Below are 14,260 nucleotides of genomic sequence, written 5' to 3'. Positions count from 1 at the left end.
TTTTATGTTAATGAAAATCCTCAAAGAAAAAAAATAAATGCATTTTCAAAACCCCCTAATTTCCTATTAACTTAAAGCAAACATACAAAACTACGTACATCTTCAAAAATGAACCTCAGAATTCTTGCTCAGGATTCTCAGTATTAATTGCTTGCCTCTACAGACAGCTTTTCTACATGTAAAAGTAGTCAGCGATGAATCTTTGTAAATTTCACTTAGAACTGAATATACAGCTACCTTAGCAGCAGACTTCTTGACTCCCATTGTACATTTGCTAATGATGAAAAAAAAAAAACATATGCACACAAGTAAGCTAATATCTTTGTATATGCAATAAGCTTGACATTATTTGTGGCTTCATAATTTTGTCTTATTTTTCAAGCTTATTTGCTTACAAAAACACTTGTTTACAGCTTAAGCCAAGGGAATTAGTCTAGACATTCACCCTTCTAAAAATAAGAGGAAATATTTTAATTCTACATATAACATAATATAATCAGTGCACTTTTACTCCACGCCCCCCACCCCAGTCTTTTTTGTTAAACTATAACGCCTATATTTCTTACAACTAAAAAGTACTTGTTTACTTTAATATCTTTAACACATACAACAATCACTGAAAAGCTATTGGTCTGATGATATGAGGTTATACCTGCATTCAGGTCCTTTGGTGGTTTCTTTATACTTGATCCAGTGTTGTGATCATTTCATAGCAAGGAGACATTCTAAGTAGTACTTACGTGTCTCTGTATGCTGTGTCTGTGGAGACCAGTGTTTAATAAGATTATTGTCATTTCCTGGGGTATCTTCAGACTCATGCTATATAGATGCTGTTGCTAGTCCACTGCAGAACCTTAAAAAAACTTAAAAAAATCAGTCTGTAGTGAGTGCTGAGTACAGTTTCATAGTTTCATAGTTTCATAGTTTAGTACTAGGCTATCTGCCCTGAGGCATTTGCAAGCCTAGCCCTAGAGATGTGGTTTTCGCCACCCCATGTAGTGGTACTAAAGTGTATAGAATAAATTTAGAATACTGTGCCTTTGTCTAGTAGTGACACATTGAAGACCCCCTTACTTATTAAAATTAGTTTACTGTGCCTCTGTTAAGTAGCGATACAGGGGTGACCCCCAGGGTAAACCTACGATCTCCCATCCACTCGTCAAGATTTCTCTTGAAGAGAGTCAGTGAGGGGCTCTGCCTAACATGGACTGGGATTTTGTTCCAGAGTATGGGAAGCCTCTGAATTATGAATCTGTCCCTCCAGCATGTTCTATTCATGTTTGTACTGAGGTTTAAATCTTTGGCTCTTGTGGATTTTGATTTTTTGAGGTGGAGCATGTCCATCAATTCCTGGTTGGACATGGCCTTGTATGTCAGGCACAGATCACCTCTGAGCAGGCGGTATGCTACTGAATAGAGATGGAGTTTCTTTAGCCTGGCAGCATATGACATATGTTGGAAACCCTTGATCCTCTTGGTGAGGTACTTCTGGGGTCTCTCCAGCTGTTGTAAGTGCCGGGTGAGGTACATACCAAATGGGGCATTGTACTCAATCATGGGCCTGATAAGGGAGGAGTACAGGGGCACGATGACCTCCTTTGATCTGGATGTGAACCCCTTCATGATAAGGTGGGCAAGGTAGAAAGTCTTTCTAACCACTTTGGCAATGTGGGTGTCAAATGAGAGGTCACTATCAACTTGGGTCCCCAGGTCTCTGATTACAAGAATTTCGCCCATGTTCCCACAAAGTCAGCACCAGCTTCCCCTGTCCAGCAAGGACACAAGTGGGATCCCAGGGGTGTATTTTCTGTTTCCCATCCAGCCGTCTAGGTTCTTCTTAAAGAGGGCTAGTGAGGTACTCTGCTTGACATGGAGAGGGAGTCTATTCCACAAATGGGAGAGTCTTTGGGACACAAATCTATCCCAACAAAAAATTCTATTAATGTCACAGACCAGGTTGAGGCCTTGCATGCGGGTTACGTGAGTAGAGTTTGACTAACGAATATGCAACAACTCCATCAAGGCTGGGTTGAGATTACCTTGTATGCCAGACTCAGGTCATCTCTGAGCAGTCTGTACAAGACTGAGTAGAGGGACAGGGCTTTTAGGTTAGCTGTATAGGATAAGTGTTTGAGACTGTGGATTTTCCTGGTGAGGAACCTCTGTGGTCTCTCCAGCTGCTGCATGTGCTTGGCAAGGTACATGCCGATGGGGGCATTGTACTCGATAATGGGTCTGATAAGGAAGGAGTACAGAGATGTTATGACCTCCTTGTTCCTGGATGAAATACCCTTACTTATGAGGTGGGCCATGTAGAAAGCCTTCTGTACAATGGAGGCAACATGTTAGCCAAAAGTCAGGTTGCTATCAACCTGGGTGCCCAAGTCCCTCACGACTGATTGCATGCTTAGTATATTGTTATTAATGTGATAATTAGTGGGGACACCATTTTCCCCAAAGGGGATAATGATGCATTTCTTGGCATTCAGTTTGAGGCCATGCTTCTGAAACCAGTCATTAGTTTGGGTAACTGTTGATTTGTATTTGTTTGAAATGAATGCTAGAAGTGCCATCTTAAGAATTAAGTGTTTTTTATGTTAGCTTTAAGCATTATTCAGAAACATAAGTAATGACCCACTCTGTTTGAGCTTCATTCTGGGTGCCATCTGTCATTTGCTAAATCTCTTTGAGAATTATTTATGAAAGGATTAGTACAGAACATGGATTATGCTTCCATGATGCATTTAATGGTACCTGGATTAGCTGCATGTCCTCTCAGGATTTCTTACTATAGTAACAGTCCCATTTACATAGGTTTGCCGCGGTGGTACAGCGGTAGTGTTGTTACCTCACAGCAAGAGGTTCTCCCGTTCAATTCTCGGCTTGGCTTGGGAGTGCCTTCTGTGTGGAGTCTGCATGTCCTCCCCGCAGTTGGGTAGCGTTCGAAAGACATGCGTGCGTAAATGGGCGTGCCTTCATTGAAGGTTGGACATTGAGCTGGCACCTCGGTGTTTCATAAAAATCTACTGCCAATCATTAGCAGACCGGAGTTCCGCTGTGGCGACCCCTTACCGGGAAAAGCCGAAAGACAAACAAGTAACAGTCCCATTCAGATGGTTGAGATGCTTATGGTCGAAAGAAATATTTGCTGCATTATATCCAACTTTAGTACATCAGTGTGTGCATTTTATTGGCCATGTGCAGCTCTTTTGCTTGCATCAGTGTAAGTGACTCTTTCTGTTAGAGTCACTTACACTGCTAATGTTTTGTGGTGATGTGTGTTTTCTGTACAAGACTGCACATAGTGGGGTAAGGGAATTTGCCTTTTTCCTTACCATTGTGTGATCTTGGAGTTGTATATTTAAAGGACCAGGGGTGTGGAGGGGTGCAGAGGGGCTTGACCTCTGGAAAAAAAAACACTGTTTGATATTTCCATTAATTTCTTTGTGTTAGTTTTGTTCGATGTAGTGAGTTGATTTAGCACAAACTGATTATTCAGTACAGACCATAGAGTAATACTTAGTAAGGAGCCATCTGGCTCGTCCGAATATTGTTGAACTTGGGACTACAGTCTCTGTCATTACATAGTAACAGATACCATGTTGTGCTGTTATTTTATAACTGATCAAAGTACAAAGTTCGATCCTGACATCTGGCCAATGCCTGTTTGGAGTTTGTATATTCTCCCTCTGTCTCTGTGGGGTTTCTGTCACCTCAAAAAAACATGCCAAGAGGTTTCATCTCAAACTCACAAAAGAATGGAACTGTGGGCAGAAGCACAGACTCTACATGGTACCCTATGCTGGAAGACTTGTATAGACCAACCACTTTGGGCAACTACCGTAGTGCTCAATATCCTTAAGACAGGAGAACAAAAATCACAGACTGTGAGCTGTGGCAGGGTATAAAATACCACTCAACGGTATAAAATAAGGCTCTAGATGATTAAGCATGGGTATTTGCCAGTGATAAGTGGGTTGAGAACCTGGCCCTACTCAGACCTATGCTAGAGATCTATACTAATGTTGTGATTGGTGTATGTGTTCCTATTGGATAGTGTGTGCCTGCCATAAAGCCCAGCAGTCCTGGGTCAATAAGCTACTGGTCGGCTGCTGTCCAGGTACCCAGCTTGGGTTATCTGTGATAGCTCTGTTGAGTGAAAGCTGGATGAAAACCAATCAACCTGCCAAACATGAGCTAAGAATTGCTACACAATTTAGGTTCACTGACAGGATGGAGCATGGAAACAGATGACATGATGTTAAGGAGGAGGCCGAACATATTATGTATCCAGGAGTCAAGTTGGAAGGGCAATGCAATAAAGCCACTTGGCTTGGGATCCAGAGTCCACAATTCAGGAGAAGGACAGGGTAGAAGTGTTGAAGGAATTGTGGTGAGAGAGAAGCTTCAGAAGACAGAGAGGGATGTCATCAAAATTAGTGACAGACTTATGGCAGTCAGACTCCAGCCTAATGATAGGGCAATATTCATAATCTCGGCCTATGCCCCACTGCAGGGTTGTGATACTGGGGAAAAACATGCATTCAGACAGCAGTTGCAGGACACACTAGATAAAGCAGGACAACATGAACTGGTGTTGATAATGGGTGACTTGAATGCACATATTGAGTCAGACAGAACAGGATATGAGGACTGTCTTTGTCCACATGGGTGGGGCAACAACAATAAGGAAGGAGAGGTTATTTTAGACATCTTTCTGGAAAATGGTTTGATAGTAGCCAATACATGGTTCAGAAAGAGAGACAGTCACAAGATCACATACAAAAGTGGCCGACATGTAATTCACGTAGGCTTCCTTCTAGTAAAGAATGGGCACTGGGGTGAAATCAACAATTCTGAAGTCATCCACAGTGAAACAGCTGGTCCACAGCATAAACCAATGGTTGCCACAATCAGCTGCAAGCAGTGGCCACAGAAGCCTATAAGGTCAGAAGAGACCAGGCTGAAGACCCAGAAGCTGACTGGAGAGAAAGCACAACAGTTCAAGGAATTACTCATGGCTCTAGCATCTCAAGAAAAAGAGGAAATAGATGATGTTGAAGAAGAATGGCAGTGCCTCAAAATAGCATGTGTGAGGACTACAGAACAGATGTGCAGCTGAGCCAGGTATGGAAATAAGGTACATAAAGAAAGCTGGTGGTGGAATACAAAAGCCTGGGAAGTCACCAAAAGAAATAAGGCATGCAGGAAAAATTGTGAGCTAGAAAAGACAGTCCAGGCTTGGGAACAAATACTGGTTGGCTAACAAAGAGGCTAAGAAAGGAGTTGCAATAGCAAAGAACAAGGCATCAGAGGAACTCTATCAGCTTCTGGAAAGCAAGTTAGTAGCTGGCACAAAAAAAAAAAAAAAAACTATGTCAGGTTGCAAGGCAAAGAGAGAAAGATAAAGAAGACAGACACCCTTCATAAGGGATACCAGCAACAACCTGTTCACCAGTCCACAGGACATCAAAGGCAGATGGAAGGAGTACTTCCAGCAGCTTCTGAATGAAGAACACCCTACAGAATCTGTTCTGCCCCAGACACTGCCTATGATGAGAAAAGAGGAGGAGCCCACTATAGAAGAAGTAAGAACAGCATTAAGGAAAATGAAGCCAGAAAAAGATGCAGGCTCATATGAGGTCATAACAAATATGAAAAAGATGCTGGGTGAGATAGGGGTGAAATGATTCCTGAGGGTTCTCATAACAGTATGGAAAGAAAAGAAAGACGTATACCAGATTTTTGGAGAATAAGCAGTACAGAGGTATCGAACTCCTTTCACATTGCATGAAAGTTCTGGAGAGGGTGACTGATAAATGAAAACAGAGTAGTAGAATGTAAGATGGGAGATTTCAGATTCAGATCAGTACCCAGCACAACTGACCTAATGTTTGCAGTGAGACAAATAGTTGATAAGAAGCTAGAGATGAGGAATAAGTCCAACGGGAAATTCCTAGACTTGGGGAAGGCAAACAACAAGGCCCCAAGGAAGCTGATTTGGGCAGTCCTGCAGTGGTTCATAGTCCCAGATACATTGATAGAATTAGTGTAAGCTATGTACAAGGACTCTATAACTCAAGTATGAACAGTGTTCAGTCTCACAGAGGGAATTTCCAGTGGGAGTGGGTGTGGATTAGGGTTAACTCTGAGCCCACTGCTGTTCATACTGGTGATGGACTACATTAGCATACAGTTTGGAGGGGACAGATCAACAAAGCTGCTGTATACAGATGATGTGGCATTACAAGCAAACTCTGAGCAAGAACACCAGCAAAGTTTGGGGGAATGGAATGCATGTGGCATTACAAGCAAACTCTGAGCAAGAACTTCAGCAAAGGTTGGGGGAACGGAATGTAAAACTGAAGGCACATGGTGATGAAACTGAGTACAGATAAGACAGTTGTAATGGCAGCAAATGGGGGAAATCAGAAGAAGCTTAGAACTGAGATAGAATGGAAAATAGTGGATCAGGTTAACAACCTTAAGTATCTGGGAGGGGTGGTTGAGGAGAAGGGAAGTATGAATGAGCAGGTCAAAGCTAGAATCAGAGGGACTGCAGGCAAGTGGCGCAGAGTGTCCTGTGTAGTACATGACAGAAGAATGCCAAAGAAGCTGAAAAGTAAGGTGCACAAAACAGTGGTGTGACTGGCACTACTGTATGGTAAAGAAACCTGGGCATTAAAGGCAGAGTAGATGAGGTAGCTAGAGGTGATGGAAATGAAATGCCTGAGATGGGTGGTAGGATGCACACTGTGTGACAGATGAAAAAATGAGGACATAAGAACAGAAGCCAGAAAAGATGAAGACAATCTGGTGAAGAAGGTTTGGGACAGATAGGAGAAGGCAAGAGGAAATTAGGGTATTCAGCACAGAGGTTGCTGGATTGTGTGAGCGAAGAACTACAACAGTCAGGTATGAGTGTTGAAGAAGGCAGGAGAGTGGCACTGAATATAGAGAGATGGTGACAGCTAACATGACACCTCAACCCCATGTAGAAAATTGGAGAAAAGGGGGGTTGATGATGATGTTCTATGTGCCTCATCTCTTAATACACAGACTACTACTGCTTGACTTAGTCTCTAGAGTTCTCTGACCCTTGTCATATAATGCATTTTGTATGGCACGTAGTTTTCTTTGTTTGGAAACATATCACTCTCTTAGTAGGGTAGAGCCCTTAGTTTTGTTACTTTTATTTAATAGGGTTTCCATTACCTTTACAGATGTGCCATTCTCTAACTGCATGGTAGCCAATATTTTGTAAAATGTGTCTTAACATTCTTCAAAAAAAAAAAAACTTGGGAAGGCAGCACTAGTAAGTGAATTATTTAGCACACTGAAGCTTTTTATAGAAAATAATGGATTTTTATGCCTCATTCTGACAAGCACTGTGCTGGTTCAGGACAGAGCTCATTACTTAATCAACTCAGTAACTATCAATTGTCTCTGTATTCCTGCTTTTGCAGAATATCTCAGATTTTGCCTCATAGTTTGCCTGCCCCAGTAAATTTGCTGATTTTTCTGGCAACTCACATAATACCAGACATTAGACTTTTGTACTTCTTTTTAAAAAAAAAAATATTGTTAATGCAAAAGCTGTTCTAAAAACTTTGTGAGTAAATTACAGTGCTATATAAATTTGTCTCTTATTCTGGGCCTTAGTCACCCAATTATTTTTGTCTTTGTCCCTGAGTCTTAAACACAGAGTTTAGAGCTACTTAGAATCAGCTGCTTTCTTTTATTTACTTACTTTACCAACAGAAATCAACAAAGAATGTGTAGACCCAAATCAAAACATTCATTACAACTGAGCAATGAATTACACTGTATAAGGGAGCCTACCTAAATACAGAGATGTGAAACCAGAAACACCAAAAGCCACAAACTGAACCAAAAACCTACTCCCGTATTTCTTGAGTGTTGTGAAACCAGTCTGACTCAGCTCGGTGATGTATATTTGTACTGATACTATAAAGGATATGTTGTTTGGCACATGAAGTTATAATACAGAAGATTATGATTGAGTCGCTGATCATAATCTGCTAATTATGTGTGTCTGTGTGACTTTCCCAATGCTTTCATTCATACTTTTTCAATCTCTGATCAGTTTTATACATGCGTTTCTCAAGAATTAACCTAATTTCTTTCATACCAAAGCACAGTTCTAAAAACATTCAGTGAATACATCATATGAATACATCATAACGAGTTATTTATTCTAACTGGATAATAATACTAAGCCCATGTTGTCACAAAATTTTTATAGATAACATTAAATTATTGACATTTTCCTCTTACATTTTTATATGTAAACTCTACAAAATTATTAAAGCTAAATGTATTAATAAAGCTGAGCAATAAACTCATTTGATTGCAGCCATGTAAGGATACATAATGACCACTAAGTGTCACCCTTCCCTAGCATGTAACACTTAAATGCATCCTGCATCTAGGCAATATACTGTGAGCAGAGATGTTCTTTTCTATATTTTAGAAAGATGCTTAATTTAAAAGCTTCATTTAAACCAGTAATAATGGACAGAAGTAGGAGAGATTGAAAAAAGTACAAGGAATGTGTTTAAATAATCAGTAATGTTTGTTATGATACATAATAAAAGGGTGCATTGATTAGAAGTCAGTCAAATCTCTATAGGTTTGTAAGAGAGATAGATATGTATCCCAGAGATTACCCTGTCTATGGCCCATGCTCCCCATCCATGTAAAGCAGAGTTCCTCCCTGACCCAATTCGAGTGCAACTTGGACAATTGGATGGGAATCCGGAAATTCATCCCTAGTTTGGCACCTATGTCTCTAATGGATACAGGCAACCTGGAAATGGTTCATCTCCCAAGCCCCTGCTTGTAAATATTTCATCTCCCAAAGCCCTGCTTACACTTATCAAGGGTATTGGAACTTGTCATAGAGTTGGGATGCATGGCTAGGCTTAAAAAGGCCCTTGTGGTCGTTAGCCTAGTAAACACCTATGAACCGATGAACCTATAAACATTGGAATATACTGATCGCCAATAAACAGTTAAGGGAAGTGTTTTGCTCAAATGTCATGATAGCATATAGAAATTAACAACCTGTTGACCAGTCTGTGGCACATAACTTCAGAATTCATGGCATGATTATATGAGGACAGATAATGTAGTTATGATGTTACAGATGTGGATACTGTAGGTCAGGTAATACAAAGGAATAAAGAAAAAAAAAACATGGTTAGTGCATCCAGTACACATGGTATTTGAGATAATCTAATATATTAATTACAGGTCCAGGTAAGTAATGTATTTAAGGGATTTAAAACAGACTACGGATGAAAAAATGTTCTGCATTTACAGCTTGTGAGGCATGTGTTCTCTGGGATGAAATTAAGGTTTTGAATCAAAACAATTTCAAAGACGGTGTTTACTAATACTAAATAGCTTCAGTAAATGTTCTGGTATGTTAGTGTTATATGCTGAGGAAGGGAGACATCTGGTGGCCATTATATATCTTTACAAGGCTGTAACTAACATTTTATCTTTAAAACACACCAATGGTCTGAAAAAAAAAATGTTAAATAAATATACTACTTTAATAAACAGCATTAATAAAATACTAAAACGACAAAGGTAACTGGTAAGCGCTTTCATCCCACTTATGGAAATTCTTCAGACCATGTTGCATCCATAATAAAAACCCCAGATGTAGATACAATCCCTTTGTTTATAAGATGTGCAATATAGAAGAACTTCCTTACAGCAGCGAACACATGTTGATCAAACGTTAGGTTACTGTCCACAAAGTTCCCAGATCCAAAACAACTGGGTCAACTCACAGGGGATATTGCTGATGTGGCAGTTCCTTTGGGTAGATCATTCCAAAAGATTCAATAATGCATTTTTGGCATTTAATTTCAGTCCATGATTTTGGCATCAGTTATTTATTTGGGACAAACCCTCCTGGGGGATGGCTATGTCATTTGAGGATTCATTAACTGCTTCAAGCTTGCAGTCATCTGCAAGCTTAGTCAGCCAGAGCCCTTTTGTATTGTCTTTTACTTCAGAAAAGTAGATGCTCATCAAGAGAGGTCCTATCACAGTACTCTAGGGGACTCCACTGGTGACTGGTTTCTCTGTGGAGGTAACTTCACCTATTTTGATTATCTGGATCCTATCTGTGAGCCAGCTGGCAATCTAGCTGGTGGCATAGAGGTTTATTCCCAGTTTATTTAGCTTTTCTACTATGCCTGAGTTGGGAATGGTTTAAATTCTTTGTCCAGGTCAAGGTATGCAGTGTGTACCATTTTGCCTTCATCCATTGCTTTGGTGACGTTTTCAAAAAAATCTACCAGGTTGAGTAAGCATGACCTGCCCTTAATGAATCCAAACTGAGATGGGTCCAGTGTTTGGAAGTTCCCTATGTCCTGATTGATTAGTTCCATTATAAGTCTTTCCATGTCTTTGCGTATGAGACTGGCCAGAATTATGGGTCTGTAATTACCTGGGTTTGTATAAGCTCCTTCCTTATGCAGGGGAATGATGTTCTGCATTCACTTGGTATAACAAAACCTGCTTGGAGGCTGACATTGAACAGTGCCATTAGGAGTGCGGCTAAATTGTGCTTCATGCAATTTAAGATGCGTCCAGAGATATCGTCAGGATCCATCAATGCAGTATTATAATTATTAATATTGTAACTAACATTATTTTCATAAGGCTGTAACTAACTTACTGTGCTATGAGTTTACTCTGTCAGTGACATATTTATAGTGATAAAAATTCAAAGGGGTTGCATAAAAGTAACATGAAAAACAATTTGTCTAGTACTGACAACACAGGATTAGTGTTGTTCTTTATGTATCTTTTTTAATCGAGTAAGCCAACTAGTACACAATATATGCATTAATTCACTTCATATAATAAGCAATCTATGACCCCCCCCCCCCCGCCAACACACATAGTTGCAAGCATTTCTGGGTTTAGTAAGCTAGTTATGGTTATTTTGAACATAATCAGAGGATGGTATTGTCAATTCTGTATCTATTGCTGAAGGAAAGTGATCCATGGCAATAGGGTTGCCACCTTTTCAAATGGCTAAAGTGGGACATTTTCGGGACAAACATCAGATTTTACAGGCTGACACATACCCACAGTCAGTACAAAGGATAGAACTTAACTTTTTTGCCTAAATAAAAGCTTATTCTTGTAGCATTTTAGTTGCTTATTCTGTTTCTTATAACATTTAGGTATTTTAGATACAGAATAACTGTTTTATGCAACTATTACATAAAATATAGGACATAATTATGTCCTACAATCTCAGGACATTTGCCATTTTTAATATTTTTTGTCAGGACACAACTGCCCAAAGAGGGACTGTCCTTCGCAAAGTGGGACAGGTGGTAACCCTACATGGCAATGGAAACACTAGGAGCAGAATGTATTTAAAAGATGTAAAGAATTATTAATGTGATAATGTATTGGTACATCGTGACCAAAACCTGCCACGTACACTAACTTGTAATGCTTTTTATTTGGTAAAACAGCTGTGATTCAACATATGTCTTCAAAGTGATGACTGACTGGTTTCTTACGCTTTGAGAGCACTTCTTCTAGTACAGAAAAATATTCACAAACTGAATACAGAGGATCATGATAGGGTCTTCACTCATAACTGACATATGTTTGAGGCATGATTGTCAGGAAATTCACCTCAGGAGTGGAGCAAAGTGAAACTTGAGAAAGAGATGAATCTTGACATCCATATTGAGAGCACATAGGAAAAGTATAGAACCAATCATAATTGTTTGTAGTGGATGTAGTTTCATCTGCTATATGTATTACCAGTTACAGAAAAAATGAGCATTTTATGTCCACAGACAGCAGTCAGAAGTGAAGTGACCTCTAAAGCAAGCACTTACAGTGTATTAGTGTTTTAGAATTGTGTCTTTCGGCTTTTCCCGGTTAGAGGTCACCACAGCGGAACTCCGGTCTGCTAATGATTGCCAGTAGATTTTTACATGCTGGCTTGCCGGGCCTAATGCACAACTTTCAACGAAGGAATGCCCATTCACGCATGTCGACACACAGAAGATGCTCTAACTGAGAATCGAATGGGCAACGTCTAACTGTGAGGCGACAACGCTACCGCAGCACCACCATCGCAGTCATGTATTAGTGTTTTAGAATATAGTCTTGATATGGCTCTGTTTTTCTTCTTCACCATCATTTTCCTGGATTATTTCTACAGTTTATAGTGGATTTTGTTAAAGCCAAATCTCATAAATGCTAGAATTCCCATTTCTGATTAGTTTGGCTACATAGTTAAGTTAATAGTAAACCACATTATTTGCTGATGACCTTTTCCTGAATGAATGCCCTCGCATGCATCTGAAATCAATAAATCATTCCCATCTGTACACACCACATCCATAACTACTACTTCTCACTAGGCTTTAACACTAGTGATCTGAGTGTGTCTCATTTGTGGAGTATCCAGAATGGGCCCATAGTTTACTGCAGCTGTAGTGAAATTGCTTAACCCGGTCAACAAAGGATGGATGAATGGATGGATATATGGATAGACAAATAGACAGACATAAATAAATAAATAAACATCCTGCATATTAAAGTCCCTCAATAGTACTTCTAATTTTTCTGTCATTCTAAGGATTCTCTAGTTTCCTTATGTATTTCTTATCTATGAGGTAGCATTGCATAGAGTATCCCTGTGCAAAGTGTATTGTCTTTTCCTGTCTTCAGTGAGATACAAAATGCCTTTCCTCAGCCTTGTTTATTCACATCTGCTGTTTTGATCTCTTCCATTTTTTACACTTTACCTCCTGCAAATGGTGTTCCTTTTTATACTTAAATCCTATTAATGCATTCTGTTTATTGTTTTTCTGATTCTTCAATAATATAAAGATATTGCTCTTTATTTAAAGCTACCCTTTTAGGCATTTTTGTTTTTTGCCTAAAATTTGGACATCAGTATCCATTATTTTTTGTTTTTTCTTTGTATGAATTTTATTTGCCTTTCCTTCAATTTAGCAGTCATCTTTATTTCTGATCTTAGACCTACTAGTAGAAGTTGTCTTAGCCACCCTGATCTCTTGGTGAGTGAAGCTGGCTTGTCCTAATTCTCTTCTTTGTAACCAATATATGTTAAAGGCTAGATGAAGGAAAAGACACAGCATCCATACTCAAATACAGAAAATGTGTTCTTTTCTAAAGCACCAATGTGCCTGCATTCATTTAAGTTTTTTATATTCTCCACCTGATTTGCCAATGGTTTCACTAACTTCACCAAACTGGACCATGCATTCTGTTGGGGAGAGGGAGTAAACCCATAATTCTTGGCTTAGAAATACTTTTTTTTAAATATAGACTTCTTCTTTTGGCTTTTCTCATTAGGGATCACCCCAGCAGAACATAGGTCCACAGAACAGGTAGCAGTAGTGTTTTACTGTGTCGAGTTGCCAGCTTGGTGCCCAACCTTCCACAAAAGGCACACACACACACACATTCACACCTATGGCCAATTTAGAGTGTTCAATCCACCTGCAGCATGTCTTGGGAATGTGGGAGGAAACTGGAGCACCCAGAGGAAACTCACACGAACACAGGGAGGAGATGCAGACTCTGAACAGAAGGCACCCAGCCGAGAATCAAACTGGAGAACCTCTTGGTGTGAGGCAACAACACTAACTAGTGCACCACTGTGCCACCCTTTTTTTAAACAAGAGTATTTTATTGAAACATTTTTTTACAGTTAACAAAACACAAACAAACAAACAAACAAACAATAGCTCATTAATAATACAGTGGTATTCCAGACAGTTAATCATGAAATCAAATAAATTGTAGATGGCTGTGAAAGATAAATTAAAAATCTTATTTATTTATTATTTATTTGCATTTGTTTACTGGGAGGTCTACTGGGCCAGGGTGAGCCCGTTTTCAGTAGTGGCCCAGGGAAAAAAGCTCCAAAAACAAACATGATAAAGCTACAGAATGAAAATACAGAAATCAAGCAGCGATAGTACAGAACTCTACATTACAGAATAGGTGATACAATAAAATAGATAATACTAGTTATACAAATGTTAGATTTTAACTATGCAAGCCAAACAAGAATATAAATTGATGACATGGGATAATAGTGAGTGTGTGAACAATACAGTAATGCAGTTTTGCAGTAGAGAGGGAAAGCTGGAGAGCAGCAGATTAAAGATACTGAAAGTAAGGTATAGCCTTAGAGCTACTGCTATAT

Source organism: Protopterus annectens, chromosome 3.part0, assembly GCF_019279795.1.
Source record: "Protopterus annectens isolate FY-2018-M chromosome 3.part0, PAN1.0, whole genome shotgun sequence".
In the NCBI taxonomy this organism is placed as follows: domain Eukaryota; kingdom Metazoa; phylum Chordata; order Ceratodontiformes; family Protopteridae; genus Protopterus; species Protopterus annectens.
This window is presented reverse-complemented; position numbering follows the sequence as displayed.